Genomic DNA, 23377 nt, shown 5'->3' with positions numbered 1-23377 from the left:
TAAGAATTTTAAAAGAACACAAACATTTACACCATAGTTATGAATAAGGATAAAACCTACCGTGGCTACTTAACAGATGAATTTGTTTCACAGAAAAGCATCTGTATTATATAGGAAAATAATAAAGATACTCAAAGAAAGTGATGTGAGTTCATTAGCATTAAGTTTTGTTTCTCTAACTGCAAATAATTCAAGTTGTCATATAATAGGTAATATGGGCATAATTGAAGTATCACAATCAATAAGATCATAATAATTGATATTAACCAAGTTTCTCCCTTAATATATAATACAAGCCTAAATTTCTGGTACCCAAGGAGCATTCTCATTAGGACACATACACACATAGACACACACACCCCTCTTGGGCTACCTCAGAATAGTAGGTTTGAGTTATCATTGACCTGAGGGCAAATGGGATTATGGATAACCTTGAGTTTTGGGGAAATTAGTAACTTGTGAGTCTTCACAAGGTATGTTGCCTAACCTGAGAGTTCTACACAAAACAGTAAAAACTCAGTGAGAATCTTGGTTTAAATAACAAGTATGCCAAAAAATGGAGCCAGAATGAAACCTTTTTGCCTTGGCTACAACTCTAGATGGGGTAAAAATAACATTTCCTGGACATGATAACCTTAATATTGACTCTTTAATCTATACTACCTTAAAAGGTCAGAACTCCTCAAGTTCAGAAATTAAAGTCCCAGGTCCTTATCATCTTTTGGTTCTAACAGAGGCAACCTCAATTCTTCTCTGGAAATCCTTAATGTACCAGCATAGACTTTTCAGAGATTAAAGCCTGTAAATAGAGTTAATATTAATGAACACATAATAAAATGTTACCATGATCAGGAAACAAAAAAACCACCAGGAAAACAATTTGGTGTATCAAATATTAGAATAACTAGAGAAGAGAATCTAAAATATGTATCAAATATCTGAAGAAATAAAATTAAGAAAAATGGTGAAATATCAAGAGACTATAATTACTAAAATATCTAATTAGTCATGGAGAACCATGACTAATTGTAAATACATAAACAATGTACATATCATAAATATAGGATGCTTCCTACTATTAGGAAATTTTCAAGACACGAAATGATGGAAGAAGTCCAACTACAGGTCTCTACACTCCAGAATGCATATGGCAAAAACAACCCTTACCCCACTATTCCTATCAGAAAATAATTCAACTCTACCTCTTTCTTTAACAAGGAATTGATAATCACTGATCCAGGAGAATTGTTCTTTGAAACTATCCAAAGGCTAGTCTTTGCTTACTCTTGCCAAATTCAGCTAAGTATCACAGAAAGGTCATATTAATGTTACCAATGAGGCAAATGATAGATGTGTACACTCTTGGCTATAGTCACAGCTACTATTGCTTGGAGTCACTTTTTCAAGCTTAAAAATAGTTTATGAGTGTCTTATCTGTTCAAAAAATACATCTGTTAGCAATATACTGGATAAAATTTACAGTTGATTAAAAACTTTAATATAGAGTTTCATGTACTAAGATTACATGGAAAAGGAAAATGACATTGTACTGTTGTCCTCTCATCATTTCACCTTTTATTTATCTGCATTAACACTATCTTCACCCTCGTATCTTTGAGCTGTTAGCCAAACTCTGCCAATCTTTCATCAAGTGTGAAATTTCTGTTTAACAAAGAACCTAGGACTTTAAAAAAAACAAAAAAGACCAAAACAAAACACAACAAAACAAATACATGCGGACCTGTATCCACAGTTCTTAAGCAATAACAGAAATTGCTCAAATGGAAAGTTTAATTTAAAAACAATATATGAAAATCACAACTCCTTTACAAATCTTTGAGAAAGTCTCTAATTTAATGGATTGGCAATATCTCCATACAGAATGATACTCCCAGCAGTTTTACTGTAACTACATCTTGAATTCCCAAGTGCTCATATTGGCTTTTCTTAAAGTACTAGTCTATTAAAAGTTAGCACAGTACAATTTTCTCTCATCTCCTATTCTAGAGTATAGGACCTGACATTCTGATATTATTTTTTTTCTTTCTAGAAGTAATAGTTGGATCTTTTGACCTAGTCTAGGATTTATAATCTTGATGGAGTGACCAAGATTTAGCTGTGTGGTTGAGGGTACAGCAGCTGTGGTCTTGCAGGTTCTAAGAAAGCCATATGAATAACAGTAGTTCTGGGGATAGTCCCTGCTAGACGGCACTCATGATGAGAGCCAGGCTCTTTCCCTGCTTCCTCGGCTCCCTTATTCCTGTTGGTTTATTTGATGTCTCCTTACATTGTGCAGGATATTAGATGTCCTTTTAATATACTCCTTTCAACTCAGAATAGAGTTAGTTTCTGACTCTTTGCAATCAAGAAGCCTAGCTCATATAATCTCAACTAAACAGTAACATATCAATTATGAAGATGACATATCTTATTTCAATCATTGTTCCAATTGCTATGATTTGTCTCTGGTTTGGGTTAGTCCCCCATAGGTTCATGGTAGAAAGTTGGTCTCTTTTGTAGCAACATTGGGTAGTGATGTGGAACATTTAAGAAGCAGGGTATATAGTAGGAGGCAATTATGTCACTGTGGTGCTGCCCTCCAGGATGGATTTATGCTGATCTTGCAGCATGAGTTAGTTCCCATGGGAATGGGTTGTTACCAAAGAGTAAACTGGTACAGCCCACTGTCTGGCCTCCTGTCTCCACAGTGATCTCCCCTTCTCCCACACACTCCCACTAAGATGCCATCTGCTGTGATGTGATTCATGGGGACCCTTGCCAGAGCCAGTACAATTCTATTTGCAAAGACCTTCAGGCTAAAAATCTTCAAGCTAAATAAATCTCATTTCTTTGTAAAGTACCCAGCCTCAGGTGTTTTATTATAGCCATGTAAAATGGACTAATCTACATGCCATTTGGGAGATTTTACTGTATATAAGTATCATTTTTCTTTATCCTCATCTCTCTCAGCTTTCTCATTTCTAAATTTCTGTATCAACAAAGAGACTGAAAAGTTAAATATGTCTAAAATGTGTTTGGCTTTCCTTTATCACCTTTGTGAAGCATATAAAATACAAAAGGTCAGGGTGGAAACCAGAAGATAATAGTTACTAGGCTTGGATCCATTTTCTAGTGTTCTGGGAAAGCATTTCTCTAGGGCAAAATAAAAATACAGGAGTTGTTTTACTCTGATGTCAGCAGCTTAACTGTGGGTTCTGCCAGATTTAAATATTATAAGAAAAGCATAAATATACAAGCAATGAAAACTAACAGGAAAAGTATACAGTAAGTTGAAATAAACAGACCTTAATATTTTTCAAATAAGACATTTTCTTAGCTTTAATCTGTATAAGACACTGTTTCAAATAATTTATAAAAGGTGTCTTAACCTTAATTCTGCTGAGATTTTTGAGGGGAAGAATTCTTTGTTACATCTGTCTTGTGCATTGCAGGTGTGTAGGAGCTCTCTCTACCAAGTGCCAGTTACACAGACACGCATACACACACACACATGCACACACATATACATATACACACGTGCACACATGCACACACACAGACATGTTTTATGTATGACCAAATGTCACTGTGGCTGGGAGTTGGGGGTGGGGATGGGAATCTCCCCTGGTGAGAACCAGTACTTTTGATGAGTTATTTAATCCTTAGAAGCAGCCCATAAGATAGGACTGATCACAACCTTTTACTTAATAGAATTCTTACCCTTTGAGAGATAGTGAAAAAAAGACAATGTTTGATTAGCCAAAAATATACAGCTAGTAAATGGAAAAGCTGAGATTCAAATACAGGGAGTCTGACTTAAGATTTGTTCCCACTATTTGTTAGTTGTACCTAACATGGTTGAGCTCAAAGTTTAGTTAAATTCAAATGTTTTAAAAATTAATCTATACAATTAAAAACATATAATTATATATTCCATTTATGTCTTCTAATTTTTATTTGCATGAACAGTTTCAAGTACTCCCTTCCCAAGAAGAGAGTCTTCATACTAAAGGTCATGTGTAACTCATCAGTCCTGGATCTTAGATAAGCCCAATGGGAGACTTACAGTCAAGAGATATGGACATACCATTTTTTAAAGGTCAACATTAGTGTTTTCTAGAATGAAATTAATTACAAAAGACAGATTTAATCCCTTCTTTAGACATAATGTGAGCTACCTCAGTCTGTGTCAGTACAAACCTACCTTCCATTCAAAAACATGCTTGCTTTTAGACAGCTCAGTAGAATCAAAATAGCAACTTTAGATTTAAAACTTTCTAAATTGGAGCAACTACGGAGATTATGTAAGAATAACTTTAAATCTGTGGTGCTTCATTTATTCTTCTAAATTTCAAAAACCTTGTATCCCTCCACTCCCCAAGCATAAAACATAAAGTATAGATAAAAGAAGGGAGTGAAATATTGAGAATAAGGGGATGTGGGGAAAGAAAGAGTGTGAGAAAAGGGAAATATGAATTGAACTTATACTTGAAAATAGTTTTTTCCTGTTTAGAGCACTTTAAAAGTATAACAATATTAATTTAAAATTTTAAAATATAATTTTAAATAATAATTTTTAAATCATCTATAATTCAGATCAGCAACACAATTAGATACACTGTGTGGAGAATTCTGTTTCTAGTAAACAAATCCAGAAAAGTTTCTTCCTAACCATTATGATGAAACCCCTTATTATGTACAATTTAATGTATACCAATAAAAAATTTTCTTCCTAGACTCACAAACATTTTATACATGGTAACAATATATTGAAACATAATTTATAGGCATACTGTGTAAATCTATAACACTCTAACTTGGATAATGTTATAAGGAAGAAATTGAACTATTCTGAAGAATTTAGGACAAAGTGCTCTTCAGAGATGAAAATTTCAAGCAGCACACTAAGTCTAAACAGAGCTGAGTGCCTGTGGATTCAACACAGGACATAATTGAGTTTTTATTTGCCCTTTCCAGGATTTATGCAAAGCTTTATTCCCTTAGCATAGTACACACAAGGTGACATTTTTCAGCAGTCTGACTTCAATTACGGATCTTTTGGTAAGATAATGATATCTATATTGTTAATCTGCCAACATTGTGTCAGTACATTCAAGAAGCTGAGATATTAAATATGCTGATGTAAAAATATATGTTATTTCTGCTCAGCTCTGTGCAAACAATCTGGCTGAAGTGCTAGAATTATAGGGAAATCCTCTCCAGAGATAAAAGCACAATGGAATTCTGTTGAGAGCAGTTAAAAAGCGCTCTCGTTTTAAGTGGTTTCCTGAAGTATGGAGGCCAAAGTTTTAGAAGCTAATTACATGGAGTGTCTTGCTCAGGAATTCCGGTTGAACTTACAATATATGTACCATGTTAGACCTACTTTGGGGGCTGGGGAAGACATAATTAGACATCATTTACACAATCATTTCGAGTTTTTTAAATGTCTATACAAATTGGATTTTTGAATAAAATGATGGATGATGTTTAAGTTTTCAAGAGAGGGGGAATAACAATTTTTCAGGCAGCCAAATATTACAAGGATCTGAGATCAAATATTTTCCATCACATAACAAAACTAGGATCAGATTCTTAATGTTTATTCTTCACAGTAAACCCTCATTTATTGGTTATAAGCATTGGTTATGAGCTCAGTGCAATGGATTCCAGATGTTTAAATACAGTGACAGACCACTGATAAAATGAATTATGGTGAACAAAGTAGCAAACCAAGGGCACATTCCCCTCTAAAGTAATAGGAATAATAAATGTGGTATTTAATCACATATTTAAGATCTTCTTCCATATTCTTTTTTTCACATTTTTATCATTGAGTTCCAAGTCACTTGCCTAACGTGTCTGTTTTAGACAATAAACTCTAATAATTTTATTTTCCATATATATGAATGCCTAACTGATATTTTCAGGGACTGAAAATTTATTGGGCCTAAAATTAAAGTGCATGCTACATTTAAAAATTTCATTTGCTGGTAATTTCCAAATGGAACAAAGTATTTGGAACGAAATAGAAATTGTATAATGATAACCAATAAATAAGGAAGATGGGTTTTATTATAAAGGAAGCTCAAAAGACAGCATTTTTGAATAGTTTGTTCCTGCTTTCTTAAAGTGTGATAGTATTAATTTAGTTATAACCAAGAAAACTTAGTGTTAAGAATTAGGTAAATATTACTACACATACCATCATTATAATATAAATGTTAGGATATATTCCTTGAGACTATTATTTAACAAAATTTTTGTAACGTTTAGTAAATTACCTCACTTAATATTACAAAAAAATACTTAGTATTACTTTTCAATTAAAATTGCATACGGATACAATATATATAGAGAGTGAATATATCATGAATAATTTCTATATAATGAGAATAATAAATATTTATGAAATAAAAATAAGTAAAAATTTATTTGCTTTTACTTATTTTTTTGGCGGTACTAGGATTTGAACTGAAGACCTCATGCTTGCTAGGCAAGAACTCTACCACTGAGTCACTCCATCAGGTCTTAAGCAAAAATTTAGAAAAGTTCATTTTTCAAAGAAATTCTCTAGTCTTTGTATTTATTTATCCTGTTTTTCTTATTTTGCACTGGAAATGAATTTAGTGATGGTAAACTTGTAAAGAATGACCACCCATCTAAACAGAAAGACACTTAATATTACATCACAAAATTTAAAATAAGTACTATCTTTCAAAATAATTTGGTAGTGACAGGAAGATTTTCTGGAAAAATGTATTTTTCTAGGGAAGAATAAAGATTGTGTTTTTAAAACTGCATAAATGAGACTAAGAAGAAGCAACCCCAGGTCCTTGACCATAAATGTTTTGATACAGTTAGAAATATTTTTGAAGGGAGGGAATCTTTGGGAGAGAGAATGGCAAATGCACATACAACTGTTATTAAGAACTCTGTTAATCCTCAATATTAAAGGTGATTGAATCATAAAAATAGCCAAAAATTTAGTATCTTATTGAATAACCCAAGTCAATTTTTGTCTTATTGTACTTTGTTTTTAATGGGTGATGAGACTAATTTTTGCATGCTTTATAAAATGCTGCTGAAAATTACTCTAAGTGGCCCTATAAAGGAAATTTTTCTTTGCATTATCTTCTTTGTATTAATTTTCTTTTGGTGAGCAAGAAGTTCCACAAATTTAGCAGCATAAACACCATGTATTTTTAGTTTATGGTTCTATAGTTAAGAAACATGGAAGTGGCATCGTCAGGTTTTGTGCTGAGAATCTCACAAGGCTACGTAGGGTGACATCTGGACTCCATTCTCCTGTGAGCTTGGGCTTCTCTTCTCAGCACACATGTAGGAAGGACACTTCCTTGCTTCCTTCTGCCTGTCAAACAGAAGACATCCTTAGATCATAGAAGCCACCCATTGTCTTTGCCAAGTGGCTTCCTCCGTCTTCAAAGACAGCAACATAGTATTTCTTTCTTGTGCAATTACTTTCATCTTCAAATCTCTTTGGCAGAGAGCGTAGATGCCTTAATTAGGTCCAGCCCACTCAAGATCAACTCCCTATATTAAAGTCACATAATTTGGAAAATTAATTTTGCCTACAAAATTCCTTCAAACATAGCACTTTATAATCATTTATTGAGCATAAGTAACTTTTTAAGACCTTTCTCACATTCAGGCTTCCTTATTCTTGGAATTTTTTTTTCTCCAACCATACTGGCTACCTATAAAATTATACCTGCTTCTTTAGATTCATTAAGACACTTGCACACCCATGTTTACTGCAACATTAATCATAATGGCCAAGCGCAGATGCCCCACAACTAATGAATGGATTTAAAGAACATTATATATATTTTCTTCATATATATATGTTGTTTCATTATATATACATACATATATGTATGTATATATATATATATATATATATATATATATATATATATGAATATTGTTCAGCCAAGAAGGATGAAATTTTGTCATTCACAGGTAAATCAATGGAACCAGAGGACATCATGTTAAATGAAGTTAGCTAAGTTCAGAAAGGCAAAAATCTCCTAGCTGGAAAATAGATCAAATACAAATACAAGTGATGTCATATGTATGTATGTGTATGTGTGTATAACATGTTTCCAAAAGTGGGACTGTTAAAGGAGACTAGTGAAGGAGAAAAAGAAGAAAATAATGATGGAGAGTGAATAATATTGAAATACATCATAACTGTGTAGGAATAAAATGCAACAAAATGGACTGAAAACTACTGAACAATATGGGTTGAGGAGAAAAGGATAAGGGCAAGTAATAGAGTAAAAGAGGGAGTTAGACTGATTAAAGTACAACATAATTACAGGAAAATTTCAAGATAAAATCCTAATGAACAATGAATAGACAGTTAAACAATGAAGGAAGGAATGTAAAGGGGAAGGTATTAGTTGGGGGAGAGTGTAATGAAAAGGGTAAAAGAGGGTGCATATGATTGATGTATTTTCATACATGTGTGAATATACAATACTGAAACCTGTTAGTCATCTTAAGAATGAGAAGAAGGAAGAGGGAAATACTGGAGAGGATGTACCAAACCAGGGCACATTGTACACGTATGGGAAGTGTTGTGACCAAAAAACTCTGTTAAATTTATGAAATTTGATATTTTCCAATTATGTAAACCATGTCTATAAAACACAAATAATTTGACTTTTCTTTATTCTGGTTATTTCCATTATTTTATGTATTAGACAAATTAGCTGTATATTTACTTTTACAGTTAAATGCAAATTTATCTCCCCTAGAACTAATATCATAATTGGCTAGATAAACAATTAAAGAAAGAAAATGAAAAATTTAAAATAAAGCTACAAAGTGAAAGTAATTGGTATTGTTTTTGTTTTAAGGTATTGCTCTTATCTTGGCTGAACTTTATATCTAACATAGTATCCTACTTTATTTATTTAACTCATACTATTAATAAAAATTCCAATATTAGAAAATTCCTGTAAGAACCATTCCCCAAAGCGGTCCAAGCACAAAAAATCATGTACACAGTTTCTTCCTTTTATCAACACTGATTAGATGACTTCTCTTCTGCCAGTCTCCCTTTTCATATTTTCTACTCTTATCATTTTTTGTCTTGGTGGTGAATAGAAAATAAAGAAACTTAATTTCTCCTTGTGTTGCACACAAATTGTATTATTTTACAGGCATTTTATAATGCATGAGTAGACATCGAGGGGTTAACATTAATTTTGATAATAAAACATGTATACTATAGGTGGGGGTATGACTCAAGTGGCAGAGTGCCTGCCTAGCAAGTGAGAGGCCCTGAGTTCTTACCCAGTGCATCCACCAAAAAATCTGTATCCTATAACCATGTGATTTATTTTAAATGAAATTCTTAAAGAAATCAATCTGTTTGAGAAATGAAGTGCCCATTGTGAAATATAACACCCCCACATATATCACTCAAATGTAAAACAGAAATTATTTTAAGGAAAATTTCTTACTGATACTGAACAATAAAGACATGGCCCTGTGTGTTAATCATTTTAAGTGTGAGAAATTAGATGCTTCTGAATAGCAAAAATTTCAACACTAGCATGTGCAATTAAATTATAAGAAATAACTCATCCAGTGTTTATACATACTTCAATAAGCTGCATGAACAGAACCACATAAACCAATTGCACAAGTATGGAAAGGTATTTCACTATCTATACCTGGATTCTCTCCGACTGTGTTATCCAGTCTTTCTTAACAGAGAAAAACGGCACAGTACCTTATATTATGAAGCATTCTATAATCTTTAAATAGATATTTCACTTGAACATTTCTACTTTTAAGAAATTGACAGTTTCCATTAGCTGTCAAGAGCCCATATTTTTAAAAAAATTCTGAGTAGAATAAGCATTTATACATGACTTTTAAACATATGAAAACATTTATTTGAAAACTGATCACATTTCTTTTAGAAGTGGTGAATCTGTCAAGAAGTGCCTTTTTTCTTCTCTCTCGTTTTTATTTGTGAGTAATTAAGTTGTCCCAAAGACTCTCCTAATTGTCAGACATACATTGAAAAAAACTTCTTTGAATTATAGTTTTTACAATTTGCTTTCTTTAAATAGAATAAGTTTAACCATGAATTTTATCCTTTTACAAGGAGGATGAGATATCTCTTCTGGGAAATCTTTACATGTATTTACATCATTATTCTTTGCCTTCAATTCATTAAATCACAGTGAAACACATTTATTTCAAGGCTTATTAATGAGAACATTATTTCAATGTGATAAACTTTATAAATGTGGATGTTCAACAAAATGTGAAAAATAACAGGTAGTTTTCAGCCTTTCCTGTTTACAGAGGCACTTGGGGGTGGCAGAAAGATTCTGAAGTTCTAATCACACCTGGGATCAATCACAAAATGAAAGGGTGAGAACTGGACTAAATATTTTTTTTTAATTCTATAAATTTTTAATGTGCAAACAAGAATGAGAACCAATACTCTAATGGCTTTTATATTGCTAAACACTATAATTATCTGTGGTGCAAAAGTTTCTTTTTTTTTTTCTTTTATTATTCATATGTGCATACAAGGCTTGGGTCATTTCTCCCCCCTGCCCCCACCCCCTCCCTTACCCCCCACTCTGCCCCCTCCCTCTCCCCCCTACCCCTTCAATACCCAGCAGAAACTATTTTGCCCTTATTTCTAATTTTGTTGTAGAGAGAGTATAAGCTATAATAGGAAGGAACAAGGGTTTTTGCTGGTTGAGATAAGGATAGCTATACAGGGCATTGACTCACATTGATTTCCTGTGCGTGTGTGTTACCTTCTAGGTTAATTCTTTTTGATCTAACCTTTTCTCTAGTTCCTGATCCCCTTTTCCTATTGGCCTCAGTTGCTTTTAAGGTATCTGCTTTAGTTTTTCTGCGTTAAGGGCAACTGGTTAGCAGTCTGCAAAAGTTTCTTTTAAAAATCCAAAACTATGCTGGGTGCTGGAAGCTCACACCTACAATCCTAGCTACTAAGGAGGCAGAGACCAGGAGGATCATGGTTTGAAGCCAGGCCAGGCAAATAGTTCACAAGACCCTATCTCGAAAAAAATCCATCACAAAAAAAGGGCTGGTAGAGTGGGTCATGGTGTAGGCCCTGAGTTCAAATGCTAGTATTGCAAAAAAAAAAAAAAACCTCAAACCACACTCCACACCAATTAAATGGAATAGGTAAGACTGAAGGATCAACATATTTAAAAATAATTCCGGTGATTCCAATGTTTGGGCAAGCTCAAAAACTAGTGCTTTTGATGAAAATCACATTCTAAGTCAATGTGCTGTTTTGATTTATGAAACAGAAAAGTGCTGGGAGAAGTGGCAGGAAGAACAAACATCCTACGGCCACTTTAACAAATACCATTTTGTAGATTCTGTATACTTAAAACCAATTTGGTGAAAAATTAATGTACATTGAAAGTAAAACACATTAACAAAGGTTTTTGCATGAAAATAAAATGAAAGTGTTTAATGAAGATCTAGAGGAATTTCCCTAAGGATAGCAAAAAAATATGTGAACCATTGTGCCTTCCACCCTCAGAAGAAATATACCATACAAGTAATAAGGATAAGCTGAAGGAACTGTTGCTGAATATTTATTTCCTTTCCTTTCAAATTGTGGCCTTCACTGAAGTAGTAAATGCTAGAAGGTTTATTTCTTTATGTCCTTACAACCTATAAGATGTACCATTTTCAAAATCTGTTCCAACATCTTGGTTTGAATTAAGCTTAGAGTCTTCCAACTTCTATAACCAAATACATTAACTTTTAATCCATTTTAAAACTAACAGTTATGTCTTTTCCATCAAGCATTCAAAAGAAATGCTATAGTAATGTCAATTTCTAAAACATACTAGAACATAAAGCCAGCGTAATCACGAACTTCCTCATGATTATTATGCTTGAATTTATATATGAACCTAAAATATTTGAGGTATTCATAATCAATCATGGTAATATAGGTAGACACACCCAATACTGCCTATGTTATTCTCCCTATGGTAAGTAAATTCTGTCAATTCAGTACAATGTAAAGATGCGTAACTTTTAAAACATGGAATAAATTATTATTACTATTAGTTTGGAGATACTGGGGTTTGAACTCAGGGCTTCATGCTTGCTAGGCAGGCACTCTACCACTTGAGCCATTCCACCAGCCCTGTGTACATGAAACAGAATGATGAAGCCTCTTTCAGTTGCTTTAAGAAGGGTGGGGAGGAGATTGGTGAGGGGGGAGATGATGGGGGCAATCTAATCAATGTACAATATAAGGCTATTGGGAATTGGCATATGAATATGTGCTAGTAAAACACCTAGATAAAAAATTTTGACTAAATTTTCTTATTCTTTGGTTGTGAAGGGCTGTGAAATTATGTATTAAAATTTAGAACAAAAGTAAGAGTTTAATTAAATAGTTTTCTCTTCTTAAACTCCTGTTCCAACATGTGACACAAAAATCACAATTTAAACATTAGAGTTTAATTATATGTGGATACCATATACAGCACTCCTACATCACACATACATACACATATGCACCCACTCCCACACACGTGCAGATGTTCACACCCATACATACACATGTGCACACAAAGGCACGTAAAAGTGTAGGTCCTTACTACACCATGTAAAGATTTCTTGATTCTTTTCTAAAATATACAACTACACTTTCTTCAAAGTAATGATATATCTTCATTTGATCATTACACATTGTATACATGCATTAAATTATCACACTGTATCTCATAAGTATGTACAATTAATATATGGCACTTAAAACTTGAAAGTGATAGTATAATAAAAACTCTTCACAGTGGGATGGGGAGGATGTGGGGAAAGGATGTAGAGGGTGAATATGGTAAAAGTACACATGAATGTTAATGAAAAAATATTACCTGTTGAAACTATTCCAGGAATTAGGGGAGGGGAGGATAAAAGAGAATGATGGAGGGAGTGAATTCAACCATGATATATCTGATATATTGTAAGAACTTTTGTAAATGTCACAATGTATCCTCACCATACAATATAGCATAGCAATAAAACAAAAGAAAAAAAATCTTCTCAAGCATACAGGGTTCCGAAAAAATTTAAATAATAGTATTATAAAGACTCTTTGCAAACATACAGGTTTCAGAATGCTTGCAATTTAATACCCATATTCAGAATATTTTTGGAAGCAGTACTATGATCACAGAAAAAAATTCAGGAGTAAAGTGAACTAAGCACTTTGGTAAAGGAGAAAGAAGTGTATGAACGGGATTTTAGAGCATATCAAATTTCAAAGTTTCTTAACAATCAGTTGTTCACTGGGGACTACTATTGGAGTAATTATATTCCTTTGTCCATGACTTTAACTTATTTCAGTTATCAAACATTGTACAGTGATTATTGTCTCTGGTGAAGCTATTATTTGTATCAAGGACAAATACATGAATGATATTTGAAAACCAAAATGCTAGAATAATTCTGTGGAATGGCATTTAAGCAAGATTCTATGTGATTAGCCAAGAACAATGTGTGTCCTGACTTCTTCTGGTGCCTTGCATGCATACTCCCTGGTTTATGTTGGATAAGTCTCCTGGAGGTGTTTCAGTACCAGATGACTTTCTAAACCTTGATTGGGCATATGAGTCAATGATTTGAGAGTTCGCTCAGAAAATCTGTCCTTTGTTGATGATGGAAACACTTGCTCTGACCTTTAAATCCCATGATAGTTCTGACAGGGAGCCCTAGTTAAATCTTTGTCTCAGCTGTGAGGCATATTGGTTTACTAATGAAATACTATGCTTGTGGAACAGTGAGTAGATCCTTAAGTTAACAGATGAACCAACTCTAAACTTAACTTTTTGCTTCCCAATTTTTGAAAAGAGACTAACCATCAGAGATGAAGTGATGCATACCATTCCTGAACACAGATGTTAGGAATTCATAGCCTTACTCAATCCAATAATACGGGAAATATTTTACTAGTAGAAAGAACATGTTTTGTTTGAGATTATGCAGACATAGGTTTATGCTACATCATCTCTCAGCTACCTCACAATGCACAAATGCAAACTTCTTAAGTCTTCAGATTATGTATTATAAAATGTAAATAATAAAACTACCCAAGAGTTTGTAGAGGCAATTAAATGGAACAAAGTTTGTAATATATTAAGATGATAAGGTTCACATGTTAGGCATCAAAATAATGTTAGTTTTCCTCCTTTATAAGGGTTAAAAAAGAAACATGAGTTTTGAAAGTAGACTGACTTAAAGAATGATGAAATAAATAATAATATAACAATAAAAAACTATGTTGATATATTTTTTCAGTGTTTTGATAGATACTTTGGTTATGATACTTGAAAATATTTTTAAACCAAGGTATGAGCTTCGATCAAAATGTACACATAATTGACTGTAGATAATTTGACCTCTTGAAATGTATTTTTACATCTAGATGTAATGACAAAGATGAGATAAATCAAGAAAATTAAGAGCTACCTCTGCATGCTGCTTAAATTCAAAGCAACAAGTTGTAATTAATTATTCAGCATTGAAAATTCCCTTGCTCTTGAGAGTCACTCCCTTGTCTTGTGCAAATAATATTTAGAATAAAAGAAATGTACAAAAGAATAATTCAAGGGCAACGTTTAGTTAGGGAATGGCATGAGCAAACAACAACAACAACAAAAAAAACCCTTAGCATTGACAAGTACATGTGAAAAAAATAAGTAGTCTCAGAAAAATTCCTTCAGGGAAGGACAAAAATGTCTATTAGAACATTTCATCATTACAGAGATAATTCTGTATGATGTACAGTATATAGCCACTTGTAGCTGCCAAGCACTAGAAATAGGGCTAGTATGGCTAAAGGAATGAGTGTTAAATTTCTATTTAAATTAAGTTGAGTTTAAATACCCACATATGGTTATACCTACCTTATGAGTCAGTGCAGAGTTAGTGAATGAACAGAATACGAAAGCCTTAGCCAAAGTTAGGTTGCAATTTCATTTCAGTGCAAGGTATTATTATCATTAAATGCAAAACACTATACTTGTGGAATAATGAGGAAACCTGCGAACTATGGGCTTAGCCAGCCCTAAAGACTGCCCGGCTCTATATACCTTGATTTTTTAATCAATTCTTGGCTTGTTTTGTTGTTTTGTTTTTATGAGACAGGGTCTTGCTATGTACCTCATCCTCATCCTGCCTCAGCCCCTCAGGTGCTTGAATCACACATCCAATTCATGTAAATTAGAAAGAAAAAGAAAGAAAGAAAGGAAGGAAGGAAGGAAGGAAGGAAGGAAGGAAGGAAGAAACAGAAAATAAAGGTATCTGTATTAGTACATTTTACATTGCTATAATGAAATTCCTGAAACTGGGTAATTTTACAAAAAAGAGATTCATTTTGATTTGTAGTTCTACAGGTGCTAGGCCAATAGATTATATCTAGTGATGACTTTCTTGCTGACAGAGCATCAAGACATTTCAGGACATTGCATGGCAAGAGATAGGGAACATGCATATGTATATTCTCTGGTCTCTCTCCGTGTAAAGGCACCGATACTTCGTAGTGGGGGTCCCCATAGTGCTGACCTTATTCAACCTTCATCACCTAGATCCCATCTCTAAACACTATAGTGGGATTAAGTTACTCTCTCTTAATACCTTACAGTGAGGATTAAATTTCAACAAATAAATCCTGAGGGACACATTCAAAACATATCCAAACCTTAGTAATATCATCTTTGTCCTTTATAACTTGTCTCCACTCAAATTATTAAAAACCTAAAGAACTAGAGATGGATATAAGAAAAGGACTTTTTTTAAATGCAGGCACTCAACAATAGGAGCCATAAATGAGAGAAAGACACATCACATGAGAATTACCTCTACCATACAGTTTTCCATTAAACATCCCATGATACTCAATACTGATTATTTATCTTCCCCTAAGAAATCATTGGGAATAATTCCATTAAGCCTTGTCATGCTCATATCATTGACCACCAAATGTTCCCTCCTCAAAAGAGGAACACTGAACACTTTCACCTAAAATCTCTCTATATTCCTCCGCTAAAGTAACAAACACAATATCCCACCCCTCCTCAATGCTGTAAACACTTCCATTAAAGTTCAAGGGAATGCCCTTTCAATCATTAGCAAAATTGCTTATCTAACTCAACATCTTCTCTGAGCATTCACTTTACCTTTCTACTATAATCAAAAAGTATTTCTTTCTCAGGTCACTTCTTCCCAGATGATCCCTGAGGTTGAGAATGATTTGTTTCTATCATTCTCTGTGTGAGAGAACTTGGGAATGGTGTGATCTTTGCTTCCCATTGCTGCTTCTAGATTTATTTATACTTGTCCCTCAGTCAACCCAACTTTGATCATATGCCACTGAATATACCAACTACATCCCTCCTCATGTAGACATTTTTCCAATTCTTCAGGCACCCTCCAACACTGATGAATATTTTAGCAACAGGTTCATGATCTTCCTTTCCTAAAACTTCCATTTTTATGGAATGAAGATTATTTAATTTTTGTATATTATTTGTGTAAAGGGGTTTCATTTTGAGATTTGCATGCATGAGTATGATGTACTTTGATCAATTCACCCCATCTATATAGCTCTTTCTGTCTCCCCTTCTCCTTTTTTAACCAATTTTAATGGGTTTCATTATGCTATTATCATACATGTATATGAAGTACTTCAATCATAATTGCTCCCCATCACCCTCTCCTTTTGCCCTCCACTGAGTCTCCTCTCAAAACAGTCTCTGTTTCATAATGATGTCATTTAGTTTCTTCCTCTCGATTCTGCATATGAGAGAGAATATGGGAAGAAGTCAAATTACTCCTATTTGCTAGATATGATTCTATACTTGAAAGACCCCAAAGACTCCACTAAAAAATCTCTTAGAACTAATAAACACTTTTGGCAAAGTGGAAAGATACAAAATCAATCCCAAAAATCAGTAGCTTTTCTCTAAACCAATAACAAACAGGCTGAGAAAGAAATCAGGAAATCAATTCCATTCACAGTAGTCTCCTAAAACTACCTCTGAATTTTAAATAGAAAATTAATCTAGCATCTAGACTGCTTAGTTTCTTGACCCCGATTTCAGTAACATGTATTTTAAAAACTCATTTCCAGCACATAATTCTGTGATCATCTGCCGGAACTTTGGAACTGGGACAGTATTTTCAGGCTCAGCCATATCCTTCACAATTATCCAATTGCAACAATATTTTGAGCCACTGAAATTGTCAGTCTATTGATCATACTATCACTTTTACCATGTTAAATTATTTAATACCATTACTCTCCTCTGCACCCAATTTAAACCAATGGTCAATTATTCTGAGCTCTTTCTGGTTTTCATCCTCTACATACTTACACATACTTTTTGTGTTATCATACTTTTTGGGAAAATCCCAGCCAAGGTTAAACTCAACTTTCTCTGGAAGTACATCTATACCAAAGAAGTGGTGAAAGACTTCTGTTGATTGTTCTTTAAATTTGTATTTTACAACTCTAAGGTGTTTCTGCTGTAGAGTAATCATGCTACTGTTACTTTTACTATCTCTTAAATGATTCCTTCAAACCTCAGTGCTCTATCCCGAAATCTTAAATGTTCACTTTTATTTCAGCTTGTAACTTCCATTTTTTATTTCTTTGATGATGAAGACAGAAGTCAACAAGAGATAACTCACTTAATTCTCTACAAACAAATCTAGTGAAGTTTCTGTGCCTGCACATAAGGATCTTCTGCAGTGCATGGACTGCCCTGTTTCTAAGGCTGAATCCTCAATTCATGCACCTGAACTTATCTCCCTTGTTTTCCCTCTGAATTTAATCCAAGTGAAAGGAAGTAAAGAATATAGTCAAATGGAGCTCAAAAGTTATCTTTATTAAACAAGATATCTTATATGGATTACAAAAATGGGTTTCTAAATATTGAAATTCAGAATTATCTAGACTTTCTATTTGCACCAAGAGTATATAGAGTTTTGTTTTGTGCTCTTGCTCTGTCAAACATTAGACAAAGAAGTGCATTATTTGCTTCATGCAGGAAACTGACTCTCTGACTAAATCTTACTAAACAATTTTCCATGTTGAAGTTCAATTCTCCTCCTCTGGGAGGATATCGGTGAAGCACTGAAGAAAAGCCAAGAATTTTTCACTAATGAACGTCATACATGGAAACAAAAAAAGTGGGAGAGGTATGAAATTTTCACTCAGAATAGGCCCCAGATGAAGGAAGATAGAATGATATTACTGCCTCTAGATAGGGCCTCAACAGACCTTCCTATAGTGAACTGAACAATATTCAGAAATATTTTAATATCAGTGAGGGAAAACGAATCAAAGATCGTTTTTATTTTTTATGATTATGTGATATGGATATATTTTCTTTTGGAAGGAGCTATGTCCCACTTTTTTATTGTCACAATAATATTACAGTGATAATATTCACAAAAATTCAGTAGTAATAAACAATAATTGATCTTTGTGCTTATATCTGTAATTAAGATGAGATTAGCTAAGGGACCCTCTTGACCTTAAATGTGTTTGCTCAGATACTTGGAATTCAGTTGGATATTGTCCAAGGCAAGCAGGTTTCTGCTGGAGTAACCACAGAAATTTAATCCAACTGGATGAGGGAATTTTGGGAACCTTGGCATACTTGGAGATATTTGGGTTTGATTCCAAACCATCACAAGAAAGCAAATCTATTGATGTCATCCATGGGGTTATAATCAGCTTCTTCCAAACTCCTGTTTCTGTAGGTATTTTGAACTTTATCATGAATGTTCTTAGTGACATCCATAGTGATGAAACCTTTTCCAGTTTACAATTGTTAGTCCCTTCCTCTCCAGCTTTCCTAAAAGCCTGGACATAAAACTTGCAGCTAGATTTTACTAAGAGCTAGCTAAAAAGGTACTTGCTAAGGAAGTGTTAGCATGAGAAGATTCCACTTGTGTACTAAAATTAGGAACAGTCTCATTATGCATGAGGCAAGAGTATAGAAAAGAGGATGAGGAGTTAATGAAAAGTGGCCTAGGAAAGGAAGGGAGGGAGAGAAGGATGGAGGGAGGAAGGGAAAGAGCAAAAGAAAGGGTGGAGAGAGAGAGAGAGAGAGCGAGTGAGAGAGAGAGATAAAGGAAGGAAGGAAGGAAGGAAAGAAAAAAAAGGAAAAGAACTGGATAGAAGGAAGAAAAACAATGAGTAGAAGAGTCATATTAAACAAGGACATGGACCATTTACATCATTTATATAAAAGTATGATGATATAGTGGCCCTTTATTGCTTGTATTTTTCTTATTTACCATGATAGGGAAGGGAAATGATGGCCAGGATTTTAGGCAACTAGGTAGAGAGGGGATTTAGGCCAGTCTTTGACCTGACATGTTTCTGAACTGCACTGTGCATTCTATTTAGAATCAATGAATACTTTATATTCTTTGGATAAATATGTTTGCTTAATTCTTGTGAATGTACTTATGTCAATGGATGTGCAGTGTAAGTGTGCGATGAGACTGTGTTATGCTCATGTTGTGGGTATACAATACAAAGAGTTTTGTGATCAGTGGGTTAAATTACAGCTTCCTTACTTTGTCCAAATGAAATCTAGTTAAAACTATCGAAAGGCCTCTGCAAGCCATTTGGTCAGTGATAAGAATAGACAAAAAGCGCAGCTTTTTAAATCCTATCAGCAATATTTACTCTGTTTATAAATTGTTTAACGACTGCGTATACCATAAATAGAAAAAACCCTTAGATGTGCAGTAGTTTTTAAGCCAACAATGTAATTGATTTCATTAGTGTTCTTTACAGTCTCCACATTCCAATTCACTTTCATCCTAGAAGAAAATTACTTGGTCAAAAGTCATTGCTTTAGGTCCCTAGGTATATTATGAGAAGCAAAACACTATACTCTAAAGCCATTATCAACTTTCTGGTGAGGGCTTTTGTGATAGAAATCCTGATTTTTGTGTGGCCATACTTATTAATGAACACTGTGGAGGCTAAGACTCTTACTCCTCTGCTTGGATTGCCAATTCAGTGAAAATCTGGGCAATAACCAAGTCACTCAGGTAAAGCACCTGAATTCTTCCTCTGTATCATTACTTTGACTTAGTCTATTTAGAAAAATTATGCCTGCATTTGCCTCCCAAGAATGTCACCATGCTTTCTCTGTCAGGTGTTTGCTTGGAAATGTGCATGTTGAAAGAAACAAATGTCAACCTTTACCTTACACTAATTTCGCCAAACATCTATAAAGCATTTATATCTTTGAAGATTGTTATGGATTTATATTTCAATTTAATATGCCATATTCTTCTACTGTGATTGGTACTGTTGCAAATTAATCTTAAAAAGTACAAGTAGATGTTGACAGGACCTTAAATATAATAAATTGTATCTTCCATAGATACATAAATCAATTAAGATGATAGATGTATCCTGACATGATTTGATCAGAATTTATTTTTCCACTTGCACAGTTCTTGAGAATTTATATGCAAATGTTCTACTTTGCAGATTTTATAAACTCAATGTTTCAAACTAGGATGATTTGGATGAGCACAAAAAGGAAGCAGAAAGTTTTGAGTAGATGGATGTGTATTCATAATGAAAATAGGCATTCCCATATGTGATTGGTTGTCCAAGGAAATGTCTCGTCTTTGTAATGCTCCCAAGCTAATACCATTATGTTTCTGTAGAAGACGAGACATATGTTGTTTTTTGTTTCTAGTTCTATTTGTTCCATATTGAATTTTGTGCATCTGACACATGTCGAGTGTTATGCTGGTCAAAGGAATTAAAGAATTATGTCTTCACTCCCAATGTCCTTCACTAACCTCTGTCATGAATATTTAAAATATTTGTTGTTATATTGTCTCCTTTCCTTTTGTGATGCTTAGTAATATTATGCTTAATATTGATACATTGCTAAGGAGAACTGAAGTTTTGGGAAAATTCTGCTCAAATTCGTATGATATATTATAAATGCAAATAAAATTTTCTTATGCCTTGAGGCTGTTGTGAAATGTTAGTGCCACCAGACTTTTTCATCAGAGTAAATTACTGAGAAGTGGTAAATTACCTCAACTAAGAGCCTAAGGCTTTTCTTCCTATGATTGCCTGAATCGACATTTTAAATTTGAGCCAGTTTAGTTTTGCAGGACTGGATCTATTCAGGTGGTCCTACAGTGAGATTTGATGAGCACTATATATCCTACTCTTAAATACCACAGTCATAGTGCAGCACTTAAAATTACTATCATTAACACTCTGTCTTCAAGGTTAAAATCTTTGCTCAAAATTTGCCTTAAAATAACAGTATTCTGGAAAACAATGTGTATTTATCTTATCTTAGTCCTTTATAGAATTAAAGTTTGTCAAGTACATGAAAAAGCAGAACTTAGAACTAGCAAAATTTTTCACTTATCACTTTTAATGAAAACGAGTTACATGAAATTATTTTGCTCACTTTAGGCTTATAATTTGATGAGTTTTGTAAAAATTCATTACTGTGTTATCACCACTATAATCAAGATATGTAAAATTCTCTTTACCCAAAAAGTTATCTGTGGCTCTTGAATGTCAAAATACATATCTTCCACCCTCTGGTTCAAGTCAGCTATGACCTTTGTACTGAAATGTGGTGGTGAATTTCATATAAATTGAATTATAGAAAACGTGGCTTCTTTCATTCAACATAATGATTAAATTTTATTCATTATGTCCAGGGTATCAGCATTTTTTAACCATTTATGTTTTAATGAAACATTTGGATTGTGTTCAGGTTTTGAATATTAAAAATAAAGCTAGTATGTAAATTTTTTTAAAAAATAGTTTTATTATATTTTTGAATTACTATACATTAACAATATGAGGGATTTTTATTTTGATAATTCCATGCATGCGTACAGTGGACTTTGAACAAATTCACTGCTTCCATTACCTTATGTCTTTGCATATTCACTCATTTTCATTCCTCTAGATAAAGGTCCAGAATTGGAATTATTGCACCATAGAGCAAGTGCACATTTGAAGACAATTTCTTATTGAAGAAATTGTCTGTTTTGTAGTATGACTCTGCAATTTTACATTTTCACCAGCAATACAGGAAAATTTCAGCTGCTCTATCTTGTCACCTACACTTGATATTATTGGTCTTTAATTTCTTCTATTCTGATAGGTAGGTAAATGATATCTAATTGTGATTTTGTTTCCATCTCTTTAGAGACTAAAAGTATTATCATCTTCCCAATGCTCTGCTTATCATTTTTATACCATTTTGGTGAATTTTCAGTTTATATCTTTTGCTCATTTTAAAATTGGTCATTTGTCTTATTCAACTTTAAGAGTTCTCTATATACTCTACATATGTCTTTCAGACATTAATTTTGTAAATATTTTATGCCACCTATGGCTTTCCTTTTCATTTTCTTAGCAGGTTATTCAGAAAAGCAACAGTTTTCTTTTTCTGTTTTTTCTTTTTTTATGTAATCTAACTTACAAAATTCTCTTTTATGTTTTATGCTTTTGGTGCTCCCACTAAGAAATCATTGTTCAACACAAGGCCAGAAAGATTTTCCTGTTTTCTTTTACAAGTTTTATAGTTCTAGCTCTTAGTTTAGATGTGAGGTAAAGGTAACTTCTATGAATGCATGTATATACTTATAGACTTTACAGATAGATATTTGTTTGTTCATGCACCATTTATTGACAATTTTACCTTCATTCCATTGTTGAAAATATTTGATCACATGTGAGTGAATCTATTATATGTTATCTATTATGTTTCATAAATTATGTTTACCTTTATATCAATATTTTCCACATAATCTGTAACAATATTGATTAATATATAACTTGAAATTGGATATATGAATCCTACAACTTGTTTTCTCTTTCATTATTTTTATATCTTAGCTCCTTTGCATTTCCTACTTAATTTTAGACTCAGTGTGTCCATTATTATGACAAGGTTTGTGGAAAACTAATTGCAGTGCATTTGCTGATCAATTTAGAGGATATTGACATACTGAAAGTATTAATTTTTCTGATTCATGAATATGATGCATTCCTCAATTTTTGGTCTTCTTTGATTTATCAATATTTTGGAGTTCCAATGAATGCCTTGTATTTTTTTCTATGCATCCTGCACATATTTCATAAACTATTCCTCAACATTTCATATTTTGATGCTATAATTAAGGATTTTATTTAATTTCAATTTATTACTCACCTTCAGTGTATAATGATAAAATTGACTTTCTCATAATGATCCTATACAATACTTTATTAAACTTTCTTATTGGCTTCCAA

Source organism: Castor canadensis, chromosome 5 (genome assembly GCF_047511655.1).
Source record: "Castor canadensis chromosome 5, mCasCan1.hap1v2, whole genome shotgun sequence".
Lineage (NCBI taxonomy): Eukaryota > Metazoa > Chordata > Mammalia > Rodentia > Castoridae > Castor > Castor canadensis.
The sequence above is the reverse complement of the archived record's forward strand: the minus strand, read 5'-3'. Positions refer to the sequence as shown.